Source organism: Acanthopagrus latus, chromosome 16, assembly GCF_904848185.1.
Source record: "Acanthopagrus latus isolate v.2019 chromosome 16, fAcaLat1.1, whole genome shotgun sequence".
Lineage (NCBI taxonomy): Eukaryota > Metazoa > Chordata > Actinopteri > Spariformes > Sparidae > Acanthopagrus > Acanthopagrus latus.
In genome coordinates, this window is record NC_051054.1 from 24,761,516 (window position 1) to 24,781,660 (window position 20,145).

Below are 20,145 nucleotides of genomic sequence, written 5' to 3' on the forward strand. Positions count from 1 at the left end.
GAAAATATTGAGTCCTTGGGGTTTTACTCAGGAGGTGGTAAAAGGACAGAGATGGGGGTTACTAAAGGCCACAAGCCCCAGATTTGGATGTTGGAAGTAAGGCTGGCCCTGCTGTGTGAGTTGCCCAGAGGCAGTGGGGAGTGTATGTTCACTGACTCTGGCAGATAGCAGATGAAAGTGAGAGGGGGGTATTCAATCATACTAATCCACCCCCATCCACAACCATCAACACCTCCCAACCCTCCCAGCATCCACACACACACACACACACACACACACACACACACACTGTATTTGCACACACTCACAGAGAGCTGCCACAGTCATTAGTGCCAGTGAGGCTCGCTGTTGGATTGAGCTGAAACACCAGCACAAAGAACCTCGCTCCTCTCTCTCTCTCATTCTTTAATTCGTGTTCCTCACCCCCTTGCTTGTCTCCCGTCTCATCTTTTTTCTGCACCCACTCCATTCTTCTCAGCCAATTTGGCCTTCTTTTGTTTTACCTTTCCTCTTTTCATTTGTTGTATTTGCTTCTTTAGCTTCTCCTTTATCATATGTCCACTTGAATCGGCATAACGCTTAGCCCTCATCAGTCAGTCTTTTATCTTTCTTTAATTAATGTCTTTCTTCTTTCTGTCCTCCTTATCTGTCTATCCTTCCCTTCATCGTTACCAATTTCCACTTTCTCTTGTTTCCTTTCCTCCACTCTCCTCCTAACCTATCATCTGATTTCCTGCACAACTCTCCCTCCAATCCTAGCTTGTCTCTGCTCTCATGGTGCAGGGGTGATTTGGAGGATTAGGCCGGTGGCAGGGTTGTTGCTGTGTCAGTTTAACAGGCAGGGATCTGGACTAGAGCTCAGCCCAAATCCCGTCCTCCACGCCTGCCTGCCTGGCCACCGAATTAGCATCATCCCCTCTGTTCGATCTTTCATCTGGCTCATCCATTTCATTTTTGATATCTGTCATCTCATCCTGTATGTTTTCTCCGTCAACATGTTTGACTCTTGTGCTCCTTCTAGTGTTCCCTGTTTAGTCCAATGCCTCTTTTGTGAATGATTCTCAGTATTTATGCTCCTTTCTGACTTGCATGCACATAAAAAGATGCAGGAGGAGGATAATACATTTTGATACGTCCACTAAGAAACATGATCACATCACCCCACAGTGTTGGGATTTTTACACCAGCTGCCCCTTACCCAAAGGCACACGTCTAGTCCTTCACTGCACCACTGACCTCAAACAGCCCCAAACACAACTTTGAATCTGTAGAAAAGTGTTTTGAATCCTTTTGAAAGTCCAGCTTCAAATCAAGTTTTGCTCACAGTCACTGCAGTAAGATAATGGAAATCTTAGTTTAATTCAAGTTCTCCTCACAACCTTTCATTTAAAGTGGTAATACCTCCCTTTGTATGCCAAGATTTTTTTTTTTTATTGTCAGATGGCTTAAAATGTCACTCTTCACTTCCTCAATCCATCTTAAAATATTGGAGGGAAAAATACTTGTTTAATTGCAGCCTTAGGCAAGTATACAGCCAATCCTCCTGGATAAGAGAGTTTTTGCCTTTATCAGCCTTAGAGGAGCTAATGAAAGCAGGTTAGCTCTCTTTACTAATTTTGGCATGCATGCAATAGAGATCACAAGATGGGGTGCTTGACAGGCATCTTTTTGGCCATGTTTTTTCGAAAAGGGGTTATCTAATGAAATACTTATTCACAATCAGCTGTGTCTGAGCTGTAAAAAACAATGTGGTCTCTTAAATAATAAATCTGGTTTATCACAACTTGGCTCTTGATTTCATAATTTTGACCATCATTTTTTATCCATTTCATGACATTCCATGTCTGAAGTGCATCTTACCTCCTAGCTGTTAGAACAAACTGTTTAAGCTGATTTTGCCATTCATACCAAATGTATTAAAGAACATAGCATATTGATGGTAAAAATGTCAAATTTCTACATATGTAGTTAACAGTAAACAATATGGGGCACTTCTGTGGAGAAGAAATTCTTTGAACAGAGAGGTGGCCTACAAACTTACGTATGACCCACCTACAATGCAGTACTGAGTTTGCCCCGCAGACAGCTTGAAGTGAAACTCCTGCCAAAATGCAAGGTAGGCTTTTTTTTGTGAGTGTATATGAGTCAAACCTTTGTGTAAAAGCATAATTATGACGGAAGCGGCGCTTTTAAGATTTACCGTATTTTCGTTTTTGGGTCAAACTCATTTTCAATGGGAGTGCTACAGGCACTTTTACGATAGCATTGAAATCGTGATTTTTAAAACACTAAGAGTTCTCAACACAACGTGAAACTTTGCTCGTAGTATCGCCAGGGTCTCTCCATATGAACATGAGCACTGAGAATATTGTTTGTGTATACAGAGTTTGCTAAAACGAAAGTTTATGAACAACAGCAGTAGCTATGTATTATATATAATATATATATATTAAATCAAATCAAATAAACTTTATCTATAGAGCACTTTTCATACACGCACATGCAGCATAAAGTGCTTTACACAAGAAAAACAGAAACATAATAAAGAATAAAGAAAGACCCTCCCTCCCACCCCCCCCATACGACATACCCACACACACACACACACACACACACACACACACACACACACACACACACACACACACACACACACACACCTGCACACTCTTATTACTGGCAATAGGGAGACATGGCAAGGCACTGAGGATTGAGGAAGCGCCACCTTTGGGGCCATCCACACTGGGAGAAGTCACAGGCCGTGCCACAGGGGGCGCCAGTGCCCAGGCCCCCCGACCCTGACAGACAACAGCTGGCCGGGCCCAAGGGACCCATGGACAGCACCCCCAGCAGCAGCAGCCCAGACACAGTTCCCAGTGTGGAGGGCCGCCCTGGGGAGACACTGGAGTTAAACCTTAAAAACTAAAAACATAAGATAGGATAAAAACCCTGACAAAAGATAAGTAAATGGAGTGAACAGTTAAAACGATAAAAAAAATATAAAAGATATTTAAAGCTGCAAGCAGCGTTGAACGGGCCCTCACAGTCCACGCACCTTGGGGCATGCTGCCGTCAGGGCTTCTACATGCAACCCCTTGCGATGAAGAAGCTGGTCCTTTATAATTTGGTGGCCTGCTGTAATATTAAATAAAGGTGACATATTATGCTCATTTCTGCTTCCTGACCCGGTTCCCTGATGTCTAAATGGAATGTTAGTAACATGCTTTGGTCGAAAAAGCTTAAGGATTGAGCACAGCAAGGTTCTTGAAACACCAGTTTCACAGCCCTGCTCCAGGTGGCCGGTTTCAGTGATTCTCCCTTTAAATGCTAATGAGCTACTACGTGCACCGCCCAAAGATGTATTTGCGCCGCCCACCTCTCCCTGCCTGCGGAAGACGTGAGGGCGGCATTGTGTGACCATGGCAATGGCTGAGTTACCGGAAGAAATGGCCGACGGACAACAAATTGCGGTGCAAGACGAAGTTCAGCAGCCAAGAATGAACATGTATGTTTCTCAGTGGTTAGTAGTTTACTTTTTTTTTTTTTTACCTCGACATTACTTGTTACTGCATAGACAAACGAAAGTTTGACGGGCTTAGTAGCCGTCTGCCCCGCGCTGTTACAGATCACAACCCCCTTCTCCTGCCTCGAGTGCTTACATAACAAAGTTTAGCCAAACCTCGACTGGCGTTTACTGCTCTGCAGTTGCAGTAACGCGGATGCAATTTAGCAATTGCCGTTACAAGAGAAAAGCATAACCCCGTATTATTATTTACCTTTATGTGGCCAGGTAAGTCAATTGAGAACCTGCTCTTATTTGCAGGGACGACCTGTAATTAGCTAGCAATGTCCAACAACTGTAGTTTTCAATAAGCCACAGTTGCCTCCCGTCACCTCTCTACCAGCAGTATTGTTTTTGAACCGGTTCCAACAGTTTATAAACTTTAAATATTACAAAAGAAACAACGCAACGTGATTGATTGGCTATGTAGTTTCCAATGAATAATATAAATTCTGCTTAAAAACAGGTGTTCCTGTGGCAGTTGTGAACAAGTGCCTACAGAGCCCGAGAATATCTGCTGTATGGAAATACCACAGGTAAGTGTGAACACTGGGCAAACAAGTTAGTTGTCATTTTGCAGTCTCTTTTCTTTAATCCATTGTCACTCACTTACCTTTCATAACTTCTAGGTTACACAAAGACTAAGTTACAGCAGCTTCCTGAGCAACCATCATGCATGCTGGACCATCCTGGCCTAGAGCCTGTCTGCCTGAATGTGTTTTCACTGCAGAATGCACTGAACATTTATCGGGCAGACTATGGACCTTTACGTCTGAGGAGAATAGTGCAGTAAGCTTTTTAGGCCCATAAATATTATTAATTTATTGCAAAATGTCAGACTTGGGACAAAAGAGAGGACTCAGATGCAGATTGACAGAAGTAGAATCAATATTTTATTTTTCTGATTCGCAACTCTTCAGAAGGCGTGATAAATAAAACACTATGAAAAATCTCTGAGGACAGACAAGACAAAACAAACACACAACACTCAGAACAAAAGACGCTCCCGAAGGAGGAACACCTACTCTACTCTTAATATCTGTAAAATGAAATTTAACAAAAGAAAAGTCACTCCGCAGAGGATGACGCAAGGCTATGAAAAATACTCTACTCTATCCAAAAACCAAAATATAACAGAAAGCGCTCCCAAAGGAGGAAAAAGAAACAAATGCAAAACTTCTAAACTGAAACACAAAATCTAACCAGAAAATTTACAAAATCAAAATCACTCTCTTAAGAGGTCTGAACACAGAAAAATAAAACAAGATAATACTTAACAAGACGTAGTTTTCAAGGACTGTGAGACAAGGGCTTGGGTACACGACGAGACGACGAAATACTTAGGCGACGCAGACAGGGGAAGACAAAGACTTTATACACACAAGGGAGGGAGACACAGGTGCAAACAATCAGGAATTAGGGATGACGTCAGACCAGGAACACAAGAGGAAGGACAAGTGACCTGAAACGAGAGGAGAGTTATTTTCAAAATAAAACATGAATTCACAGGACAGATCCCAAAGACGAGACAACCTCACCACAATGTGACACAAAAGTGTTATGAAGTACATAACTGCTTCCTCTGTCTTACATTGCTTATAGTTTATCTTTACTATCTTTTACTTGGTATGAAAACTACATATCAAACAATGAAAACACACAGAACAGTTGGGAGAGATGTTTTATTGCAAGAAACAATTGTAGACATACAAAATAAATATCTGAAGTGGAACAGTTAAACTTGCCAGTTGCCATGGATGTGAACATTCAGTGCTGACTTTCTACTGAATTGTGTCCAGCCAATATAGATACCTAGCCTACAGAAGCTTTGTAACCTGGTGCTGGGCTGCCAAGAGGTCTTCAGGGATTCTAAGTTTCAGCACCTCGTTCACATATGAGCCAGGGGCCTGGAAAACCTTCTCGAAGATCAGGTCCAACAGTGCATCAACGTAGTCTGCAGTGCAATAAACAAAAATTAATGTTTACAAGAAAATGCACTAGAACCAAAAAGCCTTGTGCTGCAGTGTTGTCAAGTGACTCTTCGTATTTCTCCTAATTTATACATTCTGCTTAATTATTATTTTGAAAACCATCAACAAAATAATTCAGATTTTATTTCTGTTTATTTTCAAACGTTTGTGTTATTGCCTGTGTGTCCATCTTTATTTTTTACTTGTGGGTTTCAAATAAAAGATTGTAAAACGTACAGAATGTTGGCTCTGCTTTCACAGGCTTTGCAGTTCATTCTCCATGCTTAGATTTGGGGAAGTTGACTGTACAGCAGCTCTCCACCTGTAGATGTTGCCTGTGGTCAGTCAGTATTTTCATTGTAATGCAGGGCAGCCAGGTAGAGTCTTGGGTGGGAAAACAGTACTTTAAAAATCATAGTATACACACTAAACTAAAATCAGCTGTCCACCAGTCCATATTCATAACAGAGTAAAACAAAACTACACATTAGAGTAAAATAGTGACTAACATTACATCATATGCTTTTGTTCAACAAACCTGTGCTTCTGAAGTGAGGCCGGAGAGTTCTCATGGAAAGCTGTGTGCCAACCGTGCATTTCACTGGTTGGTCTGTCTGGCAGGCAACATGATGCACTACAGACTGCTGTACAGATGTGCTTGGCTCAACACAAAAGGAAGGAATATGTTATGTGTCTGTTTCTCATGTTACATGAAACAAAGCTATGTAGACAGAAATGATGATTAAAACAATCAGTTTGATAAGGCAAATTCTGGCAAATCATAATCCGAGCAAACCCATGCAAATTCCTCATTTCACATTAGATTTAGTAAGTGAGCAATACATATTGGCAAGGCAACTTTTCTGTGTCCATGCCTTCATGTAACTAACGTTAATCGTAGCAGACAGGTAACCCCTGTCTCAGGCTCCAAAGCAAAGTAATGATTGCTTGACTGCAGATAAAGTTTTGATACTGTCAGATCGGGTCTCTCGTACCAGCAGCTAACACTACACACGTAGTTACGTGTATATTGGACCCTTTACAGTTTGCCTATCAGCCCCATTTAGGTGTCGACGATGCTGTCATTTACCTGCTGCAACGAGCCCACATACATTTGGATGGTGGAGGAAGCACTGTGAGGATCACTTTTTTTGATTTCTCCAGTGCTTTCAACACCATTCAACCACTGCTGCTGGGTGAGAAGCTGTGGGGGATTGGTGTTAACGACACAGTGATCTCCTGGATTACTGATTACCTGACAGGCAGGCCACAGTTTGTCCGTCTGGGCAGTGTCCTGTCTGATGTGGTGGTCAGTGATATAGGAGCTCCACAGGGAACTGTGCTTTCTCCTTTTCTCTTCACCGTATACACCACTGACTTTCAGTACAACTCTGAGTCATGTCATCTCCAGAAGTTTTCTGATGACTCAGCTGTTGTAGGGTGTATAAGAGACGGAGAGGAGGGTGAGTACAGGACACTGGTGGACAACTTTGTGGAGTGGTCCAAACAGAATCACTTGAGGCTGAACGTCAACAAGACCAGAGAGATGGTGATCGACTTCAGGAGGAAGAAGATGCCTTCACAGCCACTGCGGATCAGGGGGGAGGTGGTGGAAGAGGTGGAGGACTACAAATACCTGGGAGTTGTGATCGACAACAGACTGGACTGGAAGTCAAATACGGAGGCTGTTTACAAGAAGGGGATGAGCAGACTCTATTTCCTGAGGAAGCTGAGATCCTTCAACGTGTGCAGCAAGATGTTGGAGATCTTCTAACAGTCTGTTGTTGCCAGCACCATTTTCTTTGCTGCCGTTTGTTGGGGCAGTAGCATCAGAGCCAGCGACACCAACAGACTTGACAAAATCATCAGGAAGGCTGGCTCTGTGCTCGGTCTCAGGCTGGACACTTTTGAGACTGTGGTGGAAAGGAGAATGCTGTATGTGTTACTTTCCATCATGGACAATGATCAGCACCCTCTCCATCACACAGTGGACAGACAGGCTCACACAGGCTGCTCCAGCTCCGTTGTCGAAAGGACAGATACAGGAAATCTTTCCTGCCACATGCCATCAGACTTTATAACAATAGTTAAATAATCTGGTCTTTCCATACAGTCCATACGCACTTTATCTGTTTTTTCTGTTTTTCTTTCCTGCTACATGCCATCAAACTGTACAATAATAGTTATATAATCTGGTCATCTAATACAGTACATGCACACTTTATCTGTTTTTCTTATGCCCACCGGTCCACTGTTGATTATTTATCTGTTTCACTGCACCTTATATTTTATTTTATTATTTGCACTATAATAACTACCTCTTTTTATACATTATCCATACTGTGTATATTTGTACATTGCATTTTATACTGTAATTAATATGCTATTTCTGCTTTTTATTTCAGTGTGTTGCTTATATCTTTTATTTATGTAAATGCTGCTGCTACGCCAAAATTTCCCAGCTTGGGATTAATAAAGTATATCTATCTCTACAAAAGAAGATGGTCGACTGCCGAGGTGCTCCTGGGCATCTAACACACTGTCCTTTAGCCTTTAGCACAACATGCTAATTGATGTAACGTAGCTAACTGGCCATGAATAACAGAGCATTTCATACCGTCCTCTCTGCAGGTTCATGGCGGAACATAAGCTCACCATCCGCAAGCAACTGAGACAATTTCACACCATCTGATTGGCTGTGAGCATGTGGAGGAGACGGTTTCCCATGCGTGTTCACGTTGGAACAGTAGCTGTAACAACTGATAGGTTGTCCGCGGACGATGAGCTAGCTAGCGCTGCTTGGCCGTGAACATGACGTTGGCTAGCTAGGCCGAGCAGCGCTAGCTAGCTCGTCGTCCGCAGACAACTAGTGGTTCACGGCCAGTTAGAAGCGATCAAATCTCAATATCCTAATTAATTTTCTCAATTCACTGTCATGTTTTATAAGCGTTCTGATATGACAAATTAAGGTTTGGCAACATTAACATTACCGTGAATCCTAAGACCAGTAAGCCCACTGTTGTAACGTTAGCTCAGCCTCGTATTTACATCACCGGTTAGCGTTAGCTCATGTGCTTAACAGCCAAAGTAACACAAACTACACTGTTTTTAAAAATACTTACAGTTTCTTCTTCTGTGGCGTTGACACGGACAGTGGGTATTGATCCATCTTTTAGGAACAATCTCGTCGCCAGTCCAGCCGGATATTGACCATGGTTGCTGAAACAGTCCGGTGTGAAGTGATTGGCACAGACAACAACGCTTTTGCTCAGTGAAGCTGGGACGTTTGCCTGAAAAATAAAATGTAGCCAATTCACTGAAATATAAAAACACCAGTGTATTTATAAAAAGGTTAGGTACATGTCAACTGCTGTTTTTTATTCAAACAAATGTCACATTTACATGTCAGAATGTGGATGTTGTTAACACAGCTTCAATATCTAACTGTCATTTATCATCACAGCAACAGCGTTACATTATTAGTAGCTAATTTAAAGCACTTTATAGAACCCGCCTTTATAAAGTTGTGTAATTGCATCGTTTAAAAAAAAATTATTAACTAAGAAATACGTGCTTTTGTTTTGAAATGAGACAACTCCGTACGCTTCACGTAGAGACTGAACAGCGCCTGTAGCGGTGACGTCACCTTGTTAGTTTGATTCCTTTTCTTTAATCGAACACCACCGAAAACGCCCATTATCGTAAGTTCTTCAGGAGCGGTACGTTGGTCATATGTCATTCACCTGTAATAAAAGACCTAATATAATCATATTAAACGTAATCAACAACAAATGCCATTGGTGGCACTGATACATGTCATGGTAGTTGATTAAGTAGTCAGACATTGTTTTGAAATTGTACGGATGTGGTAAGGTATTGCTGGTTAGCTAGCGTTAGCCATAACGTGCTAATGCTAGCGTTGGATGGATACATGAATGAAAAAGTGCATGTTACAAGTTATGTCAAAATGTGTGTTGTTAGTGTTGTGACTGACTGGAATCTGAATGGGTTGTGTAAAGATAAATATGTCTTACCCGGACTCCCCTGTGAAGTTTAGTGTCGTCAATGACCCAGAGGTGATGGCGCTCCGCCAGGAGTGGCAGGTCATGTCTGTAAGTATTTAACCATGCGATGAATATCGATAGCCAACAATGTTATTACTAACATTTACCGCTCCAGCCATGAACTGTGAAGCTTTGCTCTGGCAAGCGCGTACGCAGTGTCTGTATAGATGTATACCTGATGCCTCATATACCAGGTTTTCCCGTTGCTGCTATACCTCTGCATGTCCACAATTCTGGATGTGACAGATGAGCCCCGTGAGGTAACACAACTCAGTGCAGTGAACTTTATAAAGTAGACTTCTGCAAAATATTGTAACTTAGCTACCAGTGAATGTAGTGCTCTTGCTGTGATGATAAAGTACTTAAATATTGAAACTGTGTTTACAACAACCACATTCTGATATCTAAATGTGATATGATATTGTTTTCAATAACACTTCATGATAAAAGTTATAGTAGGCTACTATTATAAATATCCACTATATATAAATATATAGTTTTATATAGTTATTATTTGTAACATTTATTTATGTTTGGGAAATGTTTGTATGTTGTGTATGTTGCAGTACTCTTGCTTGGATGAGACAAGCTGAATGCTGCATCAGCAAAAGTGGAGTAGCAGAAGAAGCAACACCTTTCTGATAAGGCAACTATCCAGAAGTTAAGGAGTGAGATGGCTCAACTTCAACACAATTTGAAGCCTCCTGCATCTGGTAAGTTCAGTTAGTAGCCCTTTTACACTATTCATTATCTCTGGAGTGGTGGTTTGCCAATTCACACAGAAAGCCGGCGCTTCAGCTCCTAAAGAGACGTGATGGTACACATCTTGTTGATGTTGGTGTTTCGCAGGTGTCCCCCTGTCATTCTAAACCTGAGGACAGTTTACAATCATATGGATGCTGTTATAATGTGTTGTGATTGAGATCCTGACCCACCAAACATCGTGGAAAGTTATGAAGTTACTTTTTTCAAGCTAAATTACATAATACATAATCACCATTAGTAAACTGGACGTTGTCGGATTCCCTCACTCGTGGGGATGGAAGCTGTTTTCTGGGGGAAACTTCCCTGAAGTCTCTGTCGGGACAGCTGATGGTTGTGGTGATTTATTTTCATCATAAACACTCGGTGACTTAAAGTTTTGTGCTGATGACAGGCAGAAATATGATGAAGCGTTGGGAGTACAGGCATGAGGACGGACGCTTCTCCATGTACAGCTGTGGTATTTTTTTCCTCATATAAGTTGCCAAAGACAGTTACAGTTACTGTGTTACTTTTGTTTGGTCCTCTAACATTGCTTTGTGGGACATTTCTCTTTATTTAGTTGAGTGCAGTTATCAGACTAGTCAGACCGACATGCCCCCACTCCGCCCCTCTGACTTATCCATTCAAAGTGGTTATTAGTGGTTCACTAATAACGCGGCCCTGATACTACCTGCAGAGGCGGATCAGAGCCGGAGTGAAATTTCACCCCCTCTGCATCTGAAACTTTCACACAAAGGATGGTGCAAAGAATTGGTGCAGGATCTCGGCATGCAAACAGCAGTGTGAATGAGGCTACTGTTTGAGTCAGCAGTATATGCAAAGTGTAGGGAAAAGTCAAACATTTCTTCTTACACTATGATTGTGACCATTTGCAGAAGTTACGGATGAAGAAATGCTCCAGGTGTTGGAGGAGGGTAAGTCACATTCAAGCTGTGCCTTTTTGTAATTGAATTGTAATAATGTATTTGCCTGTTGTTTATGCTATTTGTTGTAGGAATGGTGGAGGTGATGGAGGAGGGTAAGTTCTAAATGTGTTAGTTTAGACTTCAGACTTTTATTCATCCCACATTGGGAAAATTCACTTGTCACAGTAACAGGTAGACAGACACACAGATATACAATAAGTAAAGGACTTAAAATACTAAAAAGATTTGAATAAGAGAGAAAAGGTAAAATATAGAAAGCACAATAAGTTATGTGCATCATATACAGCAGGCAAAAATATGCATTATCTGCATTTAAATAAACTGTCAGAATGTTGCCTTGTTGAAGCTGGATGCATAAATGAATACAGTGTTTGAAAATAAACAGACTCAGAGTATGAATATGAATATGTACCAAAAATAAAATAGTATTATTGCACAGAATAATTGCACAAGATGCTGGAGATAGCAGTGTAAGTAGTGCAAAATATATAGGTGCTTATGATGCTACATTAAGGGTTATTGGTGTTGAACAATCTGACAGCCGTTGGAATAAATCACCTGTGGTAGCATTCTTTTTACACCATGGGTGAAGCAGTCTGTTGCTGAAGGAGCTGCTTAAGGCCCCCACAGTCTCATGTAGGGGGTGAGAGGGGTCGTCCAGAATTGATGTCAGCTTGGCTAACATCCTCCTCTCATCCACCTCCTCAATGGAATCCAGAGGACATTCCCAGACTGAGCCAGGCCTTTTGATCAGCTTATTGAGTCTCTTCCTTTCCCTCTCTGAACTGTGGAGGCTCAGAGGGTCACAGGAAGAGACATTTAAGCTGGGCCTTTATGTGTGAGTGTAATTGAATTGTAATAATGTATTTGTCTGTGTTGTTCATGTTATTTGTTGCAGGAGTGGCAGGTGTGTTGGAGGAGGGTAAGTTCTAAGTTGGTCACTTTGTTACATTCAAGCTGGGCCTTTTTTTTGTGAGCGTAATTGAAATGTAATGATGTATTTGCCTGTGTTGTTTATGTTATTTGTTGTAGAGAGAGTGCAGAGTGAAAGTCCTGTGAAGCGTCCGAGGGAGGAGAAAGAGGAGGAGGAAGAGGAGGAAGAGGAGAATGGCAAGAGAGTACAGAGTGAGACTGAGAGTCCTCGTCCTGAGAAGCGTCCGAGGGAGGAGAAAGAAGAGGAGAAAGAAAATGGCGAGAGAGCACCCGGTGAGTGTGAGAATCCTCGTCCGGAAAAGCATCAGTGGAGGGGTGTGCGATTTAACAACGATGAGCTGGCAAAGACGAGAATTATCTTATCTACAATGTGGTCATCCACACCCACAGTTTCAGGCAGATGGATGACTCGTGCCAATCCTGCGAGAAATCAACGGACATTTTTGTTATGGAGAGATTTAAACCTGACTGCGGTTTATTCCACACCGTGCTACTCATACCTGCTACGGAATGGCTCAGCAGTATGTTGGGGATAAGGAAGAGGATTACAACCCTCTTCCAATGCTGCCGCAGCTGGAGAGATGCGGTCATAGTGAGAAAAACTCTATCGTTTTGTTTTTGTTTTTTTCGTCCTGTGAGAAAAACAGAAAAATAATTCCCACCACTTCATAACCACACCTCTTTGAACCTCCCACCTCCAAACCACACCTCTCTTCTGGACTTATAAAAGAAGCACTCATTGCGGCTGCCGGACACTGCGTTTCATCATCGCGAAAAGGACGGATCTACAGTTTTAGAGATGGATTCAACATTTTACCATCACGAGGAGGACTGCCACTCCGAGGAGTGGGAGATGCCCGAGACGCCTCCTTGTTCAGAGGCGGAGGATGAGGAGGAGGAGGACCGTACTAAAGATGACCCTGCTGAGGAGGATGAGGTTGACGGATGGATGTCTTCGGTTCTCATCGATACCGTCAAATCAGCCATTTATCACCTCCTCAACATAGTCCTCCACAAACATCGTGTCGACCGCTGCAACGGGTGTAAGACCGACCACCCCAGCCAGAGACAGCACGAGTGTCTGGATGCCTTGGAGGAAGACTATCACCAGGATCGCTTTTACCGCCTGATGAAAATGCTCTGGTGGTGAAAGCTTTTGAGTCGGTGTTACTAGAGAGTCAAATACCCGAAAAGCCACAAACAGATGAGGGGAAAGAATTTTTCAACCAGAGTTTTCAGACTCTGATGAAGAAACACGGTATTGTACATTTTGCCACAGCGAGTGACTTAAAGGCCTCGGCGGTGGAGAGGTTTAATCGTACGTTAAAAACGAGAATGTGGAAATATTTTACAGCCCACAACACCAGACATCAGATGCTGATCAAGTGTTTTATAACCTGTATGGTACCATCTCCTCACGTCCTAAAATAAAGATGAAATTTAAAAAAGGGGATCTGGTGAGAATATCCAAGTTGAGAGGAGTGTTTGATAAAAAATATGAACAAAGTTTTACGGACGAAGTGTTTACAGTGACGCGTCGCATTCAGTGCGCACCTCCTGTATACAAACTACAAGATTACGACGGCGAGCCTATCGAGGGTTCGTCTAAAAACGGCGCATTGTCAAAGGGGAAAAACAGGTTTTTGTCAAATGGAAAAACTGGCCAGAGAAGTTTAACAGCTGGGTTAAAGCCTCGGAGGTAGTGGGTATATAAAAAAACCCCGTTTAAAGCTCACCGGATCATTCGGACGAGGAATCATGGCACATACAGAGTCTGAGGGGTTTTATGTGACCACTTCGGAAGCCGTTTTCTTCTTCAAGACGCGCACGTAGGCTTTTTTTGAAAATACGTCTATAACAGTCAATAAATATTTGAAACCGTCGTTATGATCGGTTAAGGCTTGCATGTCGCACAGATCGGCTTGAAATTGTTTTAGTGGTTTCGTCACAAAGACTCTGTGCTCCGCTAAGAAATCTTGAACATCCTGAACGCTGACTTTTTTACCTGTTTCGTCTTCTACACCCTTACGGAGTCGCTCTACCCCTCCAAAACTAGTGGGGTGAAGCTGGTTGTAATACACTTTTTTCATCACCCCTTTCTCGGCCATCCTGTCTTCTAAAAACTTCAAACACCGTCTGCGCTGTTGATCTGTGTGAGCTTGCTTTTTAGACCATTCCAAAAAAAAAAAGAACAGACACTTTTTTTTTTCTATACTCGTTTTTAATATGTCAACAAGATACAAACTCAAAAACACGATGCATGATTTAAAAAAAAGTTACAAACTGGATACATGATTTAAAAAAAAAAAGTTGCAAACTCAAAAAACAGGATACATGTTTTAAAAACAAAGTAACAAACTGGATACATGATAAAAAAAGTTACAAACTCTGAAAAACTCGGTAAACTTTTTTTTTATTTTTGTTTGTTTTCTTCAACTATAAGTTTATTTAAAAAAAAACAAGCTTAACCATGTGTATAATACTGTGTGACCATTCGCAGCTGTCCAATTTTCACCATATCGTCTCCTACCAGACTATCATAAGCATCGCTAATACGGTCAAAGATTTTCTTCACCGCTCTCAGTTCATGCAGGAGAGTCTCTGCCATGGTGCGGACTTTGGAATCCTCCATTTTGATGTTGCGGGCCACCAGCAGAAGCTGAATGGATGGAATAAAGCGAGGGGTGAAGAGCATTTTCATCAGGCAGTAAAAGTGATCCTGGTGATAGTCTTCCTCCAAGACATCCAGACACTCGTGCTATCTCTGGCTGGGGTGGTCGGTCTTACACCCGTTGCAGCGGTCGACACGATGTTTGTGGAGGACTATGTTGAGGAGGTGATAAATGGCTGATTTGACGGTATCGATGAGAACCGAAGACATCCATCCGTCAACCTCGTCCTCCTCAGCAGGGTCATCTTTAGTACGGTCCTCCTCCTCCTCGTCCTCCGCCTCCAAACAAGGAGACGTCTCGGGCATCTCCCGCTCCTCGGAGTGGCAGTCCTCCTCGTGATGGTAAAATGTTGAATCCATCTCTAAAACTGTAGATCCGTCCTTTTCTCCTCTTTCTCCTCCCTCGGACGCTTCTCAGGACGAGGACTCTCAGTTTCACTCTGTATTCTCTCGCTCTCTCTCGTTCTCCTCTTCCTCTTCCTCTTCCTCCTCTTTCTCCTCCCTCGGACACTTCACGGGACTCTCGCCGTTCTCCTCTTCCTCCTCCTCTTCCTCCTCCCTCAGACGCTTCACAGGACTTTCACTCTGCACTCTCTCATCGTTCTCTTTCTCCTCTTTCTCCTCCAAACAGTACCCCGAGTCTTCACTTCGTTAGGATTCTCTTCACTCGTCACGTTCTTATTCCAAGACACTGACATCTTCACCATCAGCCCAATCCTCGGCGTTCATGGTGCTTGAATTATTCAGACTTTCTCCATCATCCAGCTGATACAACCACAGCTCACCCACCTCGTACTTGAATTCATAACCCCAGGATCCAACCCCCCACTCACTCGCTGAAGCAGAAGAGAAGGAGGCCTCTTCTCCATCCAACGGTTTTAGAAATTCTCCATGTGAATCGTTTCCAACAGAGACATGTTCGGTACAAAACCACAGAGAAAGACCTCGTTTTTTAAACCGCTTCTCAAACTACAGGGAGGTGGCACAAGCGTAGGGGACAGAAAATTACCGCCGACGGAACGCCTATCGTGACGTGGCAATACCTCATTGGATAGAAAAAAACAAACCCTAATTATAGCTAGAGGGAGGCGGGGCAAGCGTGGGAAAAAACGCCTCTTATGACGTTCAGGTTCTGTCTATCTATTTGTCTGTAGACCGATAAACTCAGGCTGACCCATAAGGGGACCCATATGGGTCAGCACACAGCAGAAATATCATTTCTTCATCTTTTTTTTTCTTCATCCTCTCCACACCTGTTCAAACCGTATTTCTGGTTTTGTGATTTAATAAACTATCTGGTATGTGTGTTTAACCGCATAGCGATCTGTTTGTGATAGACATCAGGACGCAAGCACCCCTCACATTAGATGCCGGAATTTGTTTTGCAACATATGTAGCTGTGTTACAACCATGCCAAGCTCGTGTGTGTCTGCTTAGGGCAGACATTTTGCAACATATGCAGCTGTGTTACAAGACTGCTAAAGGTTCCTAAAGGTTGACTTCTCACACCATAAATTAGCTAGAGGCACAAGCCTGGGAAGCCCGGGAAAAATACCACCTATCAGCGCTTAAGGAGGGAGGGAGGAGGCGGCACAAGCATGGGAAAAACGCCTCTTATGACGTGGCAACACCTCATTGAATAGAAAAGAAAAAAAGGGGTGGGGAAAACCCTGGGAAAGGGGAGTGGTCCAAGGGAATGCCTCTTATGACGTGGCAACACCTCATTGGGTGATGATTAGTCATGCCCGTCAAAATCAGTTTGACAAGAAGTAGGCCCCTATTCTGTCTTCGTTCATTTAATACATGTTGTTTGCATACGTGTTTGTTTCCTTTTGTATACAACATCTATGGTGATTAGGGTGTTAGGAATTGTCATAAGTGTTCACACACAAAACAGTGGTAATATTACCATTAGTATTCCAGATGTGTTAGTTATTTGTGTGTTTCTGAAAGAAGGAACTTAATTTTTCTGATAGTGTAATGTTGCATGTGAGAGGTGGTTTGTTTTATAATGACAAAGTTAAATTAAAGCTGCAAGCAGCGTTGAACGGGCCCTCGCAGTCCACGCAGTCCGGCTTATGTGGGAGCTGCTGGAGTGCTTGTCGCTCTAGGACTTGTACAGCCAAAAGTGTAAGTCATACATCTGAAATAGGACCATCAGCTGAAAGCCAACAAGATGTCCTACATTTCTATGTATATGGTGTCTATGTGAAGTAAAAGATGTGGCTCATCGGTCCATGGAACACAATTATGAATATTTAAGTGATAATCAGACAGTATTTTGTTTAGATGTGCAAGATTTTCTGCTTTCAACACAATATGCAGGAATTTGTTGTTTTAAATTTTGGCCGTTTTATGGACTATCAAAATTCTTTTGATAACTTTTTGTCAGGCGGGTCCATAGATGCTTCATGCAAAATTTAATGCAAATTGGTCAAATTGCCTAGGAGAAGGTCGGAAAAGTAGGTTTTGCATTTGTTGCAATTTTGCGAACAGAAAGTTAGCTCGAAAGTGGGCGTGGTCTACACCAAATAATTCAGCTGAATGCAGGGAACATGTAGATATAAGGTTTAACAATGTGTGACACATTATGTGTGAGTTATGGGCCAAAAACTCTTTCACATGGAAAATAGTGCCACCTGCTGGTCATTTTTGGTGTGTAAGTTGCAGGGGCTAGTCTATACCACGCCTATGAATTTCATTTCCATAAGTGTTAAGGTGTGGGCACAGGGCCAAATATAAAGTTAAACTGGCACCAGAGCACCACTTAGTGGCCGATTGATAAGTCCTTTGTCAGATATCCTCATGAGGGCAGTGGCAATGATTATACCAAGTTTGGTGTCAATCTGCCCAACCGATTTGGAGATATAAACTATTTGAATTTAAAGAGCACCACCTTGTGGTCATCGCCTAAACTTTTGGACACATCCTCAGTAAGTCATGTCAAAGTATTATCTTAAGTTTCACGTCATTTGGACTCACCGTTGTGGAGATATCCAACACTTCCTGTTTGGAAGGAAATCTGCAGGAAGTTGTTATTTAATAACTTGAGTATTGCTTGGCCTATCGAAATTCTTTTAATAACTTTTTGTCAGGAGGGTCCACAGATGCTGTGTGCCAAGTTTTGTGCAAATCGGTGAAATCGCCTGGGAGGAGTTCGAAAAAGTATGTTTTCGACATTTTGCAACACAGCGAAAAAAAACGGTAGGTGGAAATGGGCCCTCGCAGTCCACGCACCTTGGGGCATGCTGCCGTCAGCGCTTCTACACACAGCGCCTTGCGATGAAGAAGCTGTTCCTTTATAATTTGTTGGCCTGCTCCCGCTAATATTAAATAATGTATGCTGAAGTCAGAAAATGTGCATGTACTTCTGCATGATTCCCCGGACAAAGACTGAGTTGATGGTCCTCTTCTCAAGCTGGCTGAAGAAAATGTCCTCACGGGGCATAAAGCGATGAAATAGATTAAGGAAGAAGCAGTAGTATCATCATCCAGTAGCCACGCAAACCCTCAAGCTTCCCGCAGAGTGGTAGGCTAAAACTCCCCTGATGAATTCAGGACGCTGGATGATGTCACATTCATGCTCAAACTCAGTGTTCACGGCACAGAGATGGAAGTTCCATCTTACTGTGCTTGCTCTTGGGAGTATGTGTGCCACAACTCTATCAAGCACACTGGTTCTCTTGGGAGAGAATCAAGACAGATCAGAGAAGAACTGATTAACTAATGGAGTGTGTTGCATGATGAAAGCTAAAAGTAAGAGGGCTGACATTGCTTAAAAAGGTGACCAGTTTTGAAAAGAAATTCATGGTTATCCGCCAAAATATTTATATATTGAGTGACAGGAGATATTGCTGAAATCTGTGATTTCATTTTTTATTTCTGGAGAGTGACAAATGACGACGGCAGAGCGAGAGACAAAAAAAAAAAACCTCCAGAAACCTAGGTAGTGGGGCAGCTTAGCTAGAAATTATATAAGGATTGTGCATTTTATGATAATAGCGTCAAATTTGGTACACTTGTAGCCAAAGACCTATAGAACAAAATTAGATGTGGAGGCACAACAAATTTTCAATATGGCGGCCATTTTCAAGATGGCCGCCTGTTTTGAGATTAAATTTCACATTAACAATGGATGATAGGTGATAGAAACATGAAATTTGGTACAGTTGTAGCCAGAGAAATGGGGAACATGTAGAGGGATCAAGACTTTTTTAAGAGATAGAAGCATCAAATTTGGTAGTTATGCTCAAAGACAAAAGGAAAAACAATACAGATATGGACCCATCATACATTTTCAATATGGTGACCATTTTACAAAATGGCTGCCAGTAACAACTCTTTTTAGATCAATTGTCACGATAATGATGGACATAAATGATATGAGGATATATGTAGGATTTATCTACTAAGCATAGCATTTGGGAACCTTCATTTGAGTTACTCCTTTTACAATATGGTGGCAAAGATGGCAGCCAACTACCAAAAATGTTCAAGATGGCGGGCAGGCCTAATCGCCTACGAAAACAGTGCTTTTAATACAATTGCATTAATCTTATTTAGATATCAGTTAGGGTTAGAGTTAGGTTTAGAGTTAGGCTAGTCTGTGTAGATTTGTGTACATTCACATTTCTGCTAAATAAAATTGTCTTAAATAGAGTGGATGTCAAAACACAACTAAGGCACACTGGTGACACCACTGCTGTGAAACCCAGCATGGGGTTCAGCTGAGCATGGGCTTCAGAAGACTGCATGGGCTGTATGGACTGTCTTTCCAGAACTTAAAAATGCCCTGTTAAAAGTATCTTCTGCCCCCGATAACATACCACAAGATGTTATAGCTACAATCTAGAGGTTTGTTATACTGCTATATGACCGAACCAGCCAATGCACAGAAATAGACACTGCAAGGAGGAAGTTATTTGTGAAGAAACAGAATGTGCTGTCTATCCCATCGACAAAGGCTTCCCTAGAAGAACATGTCAAGAGAGCATTTTACCAAGGAGGACATGTGTGGGGTCAGATGCTGGTACCTACAGCCAGAACTACCTTCACCATGTAAATGGGGCAGGTCAAAGTCATCTGAGGGTTATTATTATGCACCCTTCTGGACATTCCTGCAGGATGCAAGCCAGTCCAGCTATGAACTTGTCTCCTGTCAATGTAAGAAGGGTTGTGTTAGGCAGTGCAGGTGCAAAAAAGCTGCCTTAGAATGCACAGCTCTCTGTTACTGTGCAGGGGAGTGCTAAATAGA

General features: G+C 42.3%; 1 long non-coding RNA gene across 1 annotated transcript; it reads right to left on the bottom strand.

The window, feature by feature from the left end:
- Positions 1-5,296: 5,296 nt before the first annotated feature.
- LOC119004675 lies at positions 5,297-6,132 on the bottom strand. The gene is made up of 3 exons (XR_005070268.1): positions 6,071-6,132; positions 5,770-5,916; positions 5,297-5,516 (listed from the first exon to the last, which is right to left on the bottom strand). It is a non-coding gene; the product is annotated as an uncharacterized LOC119004675 (long non-coding RNA).
- Positions 6,133-20,145: the final 14,013 nt, after the last annotated feature.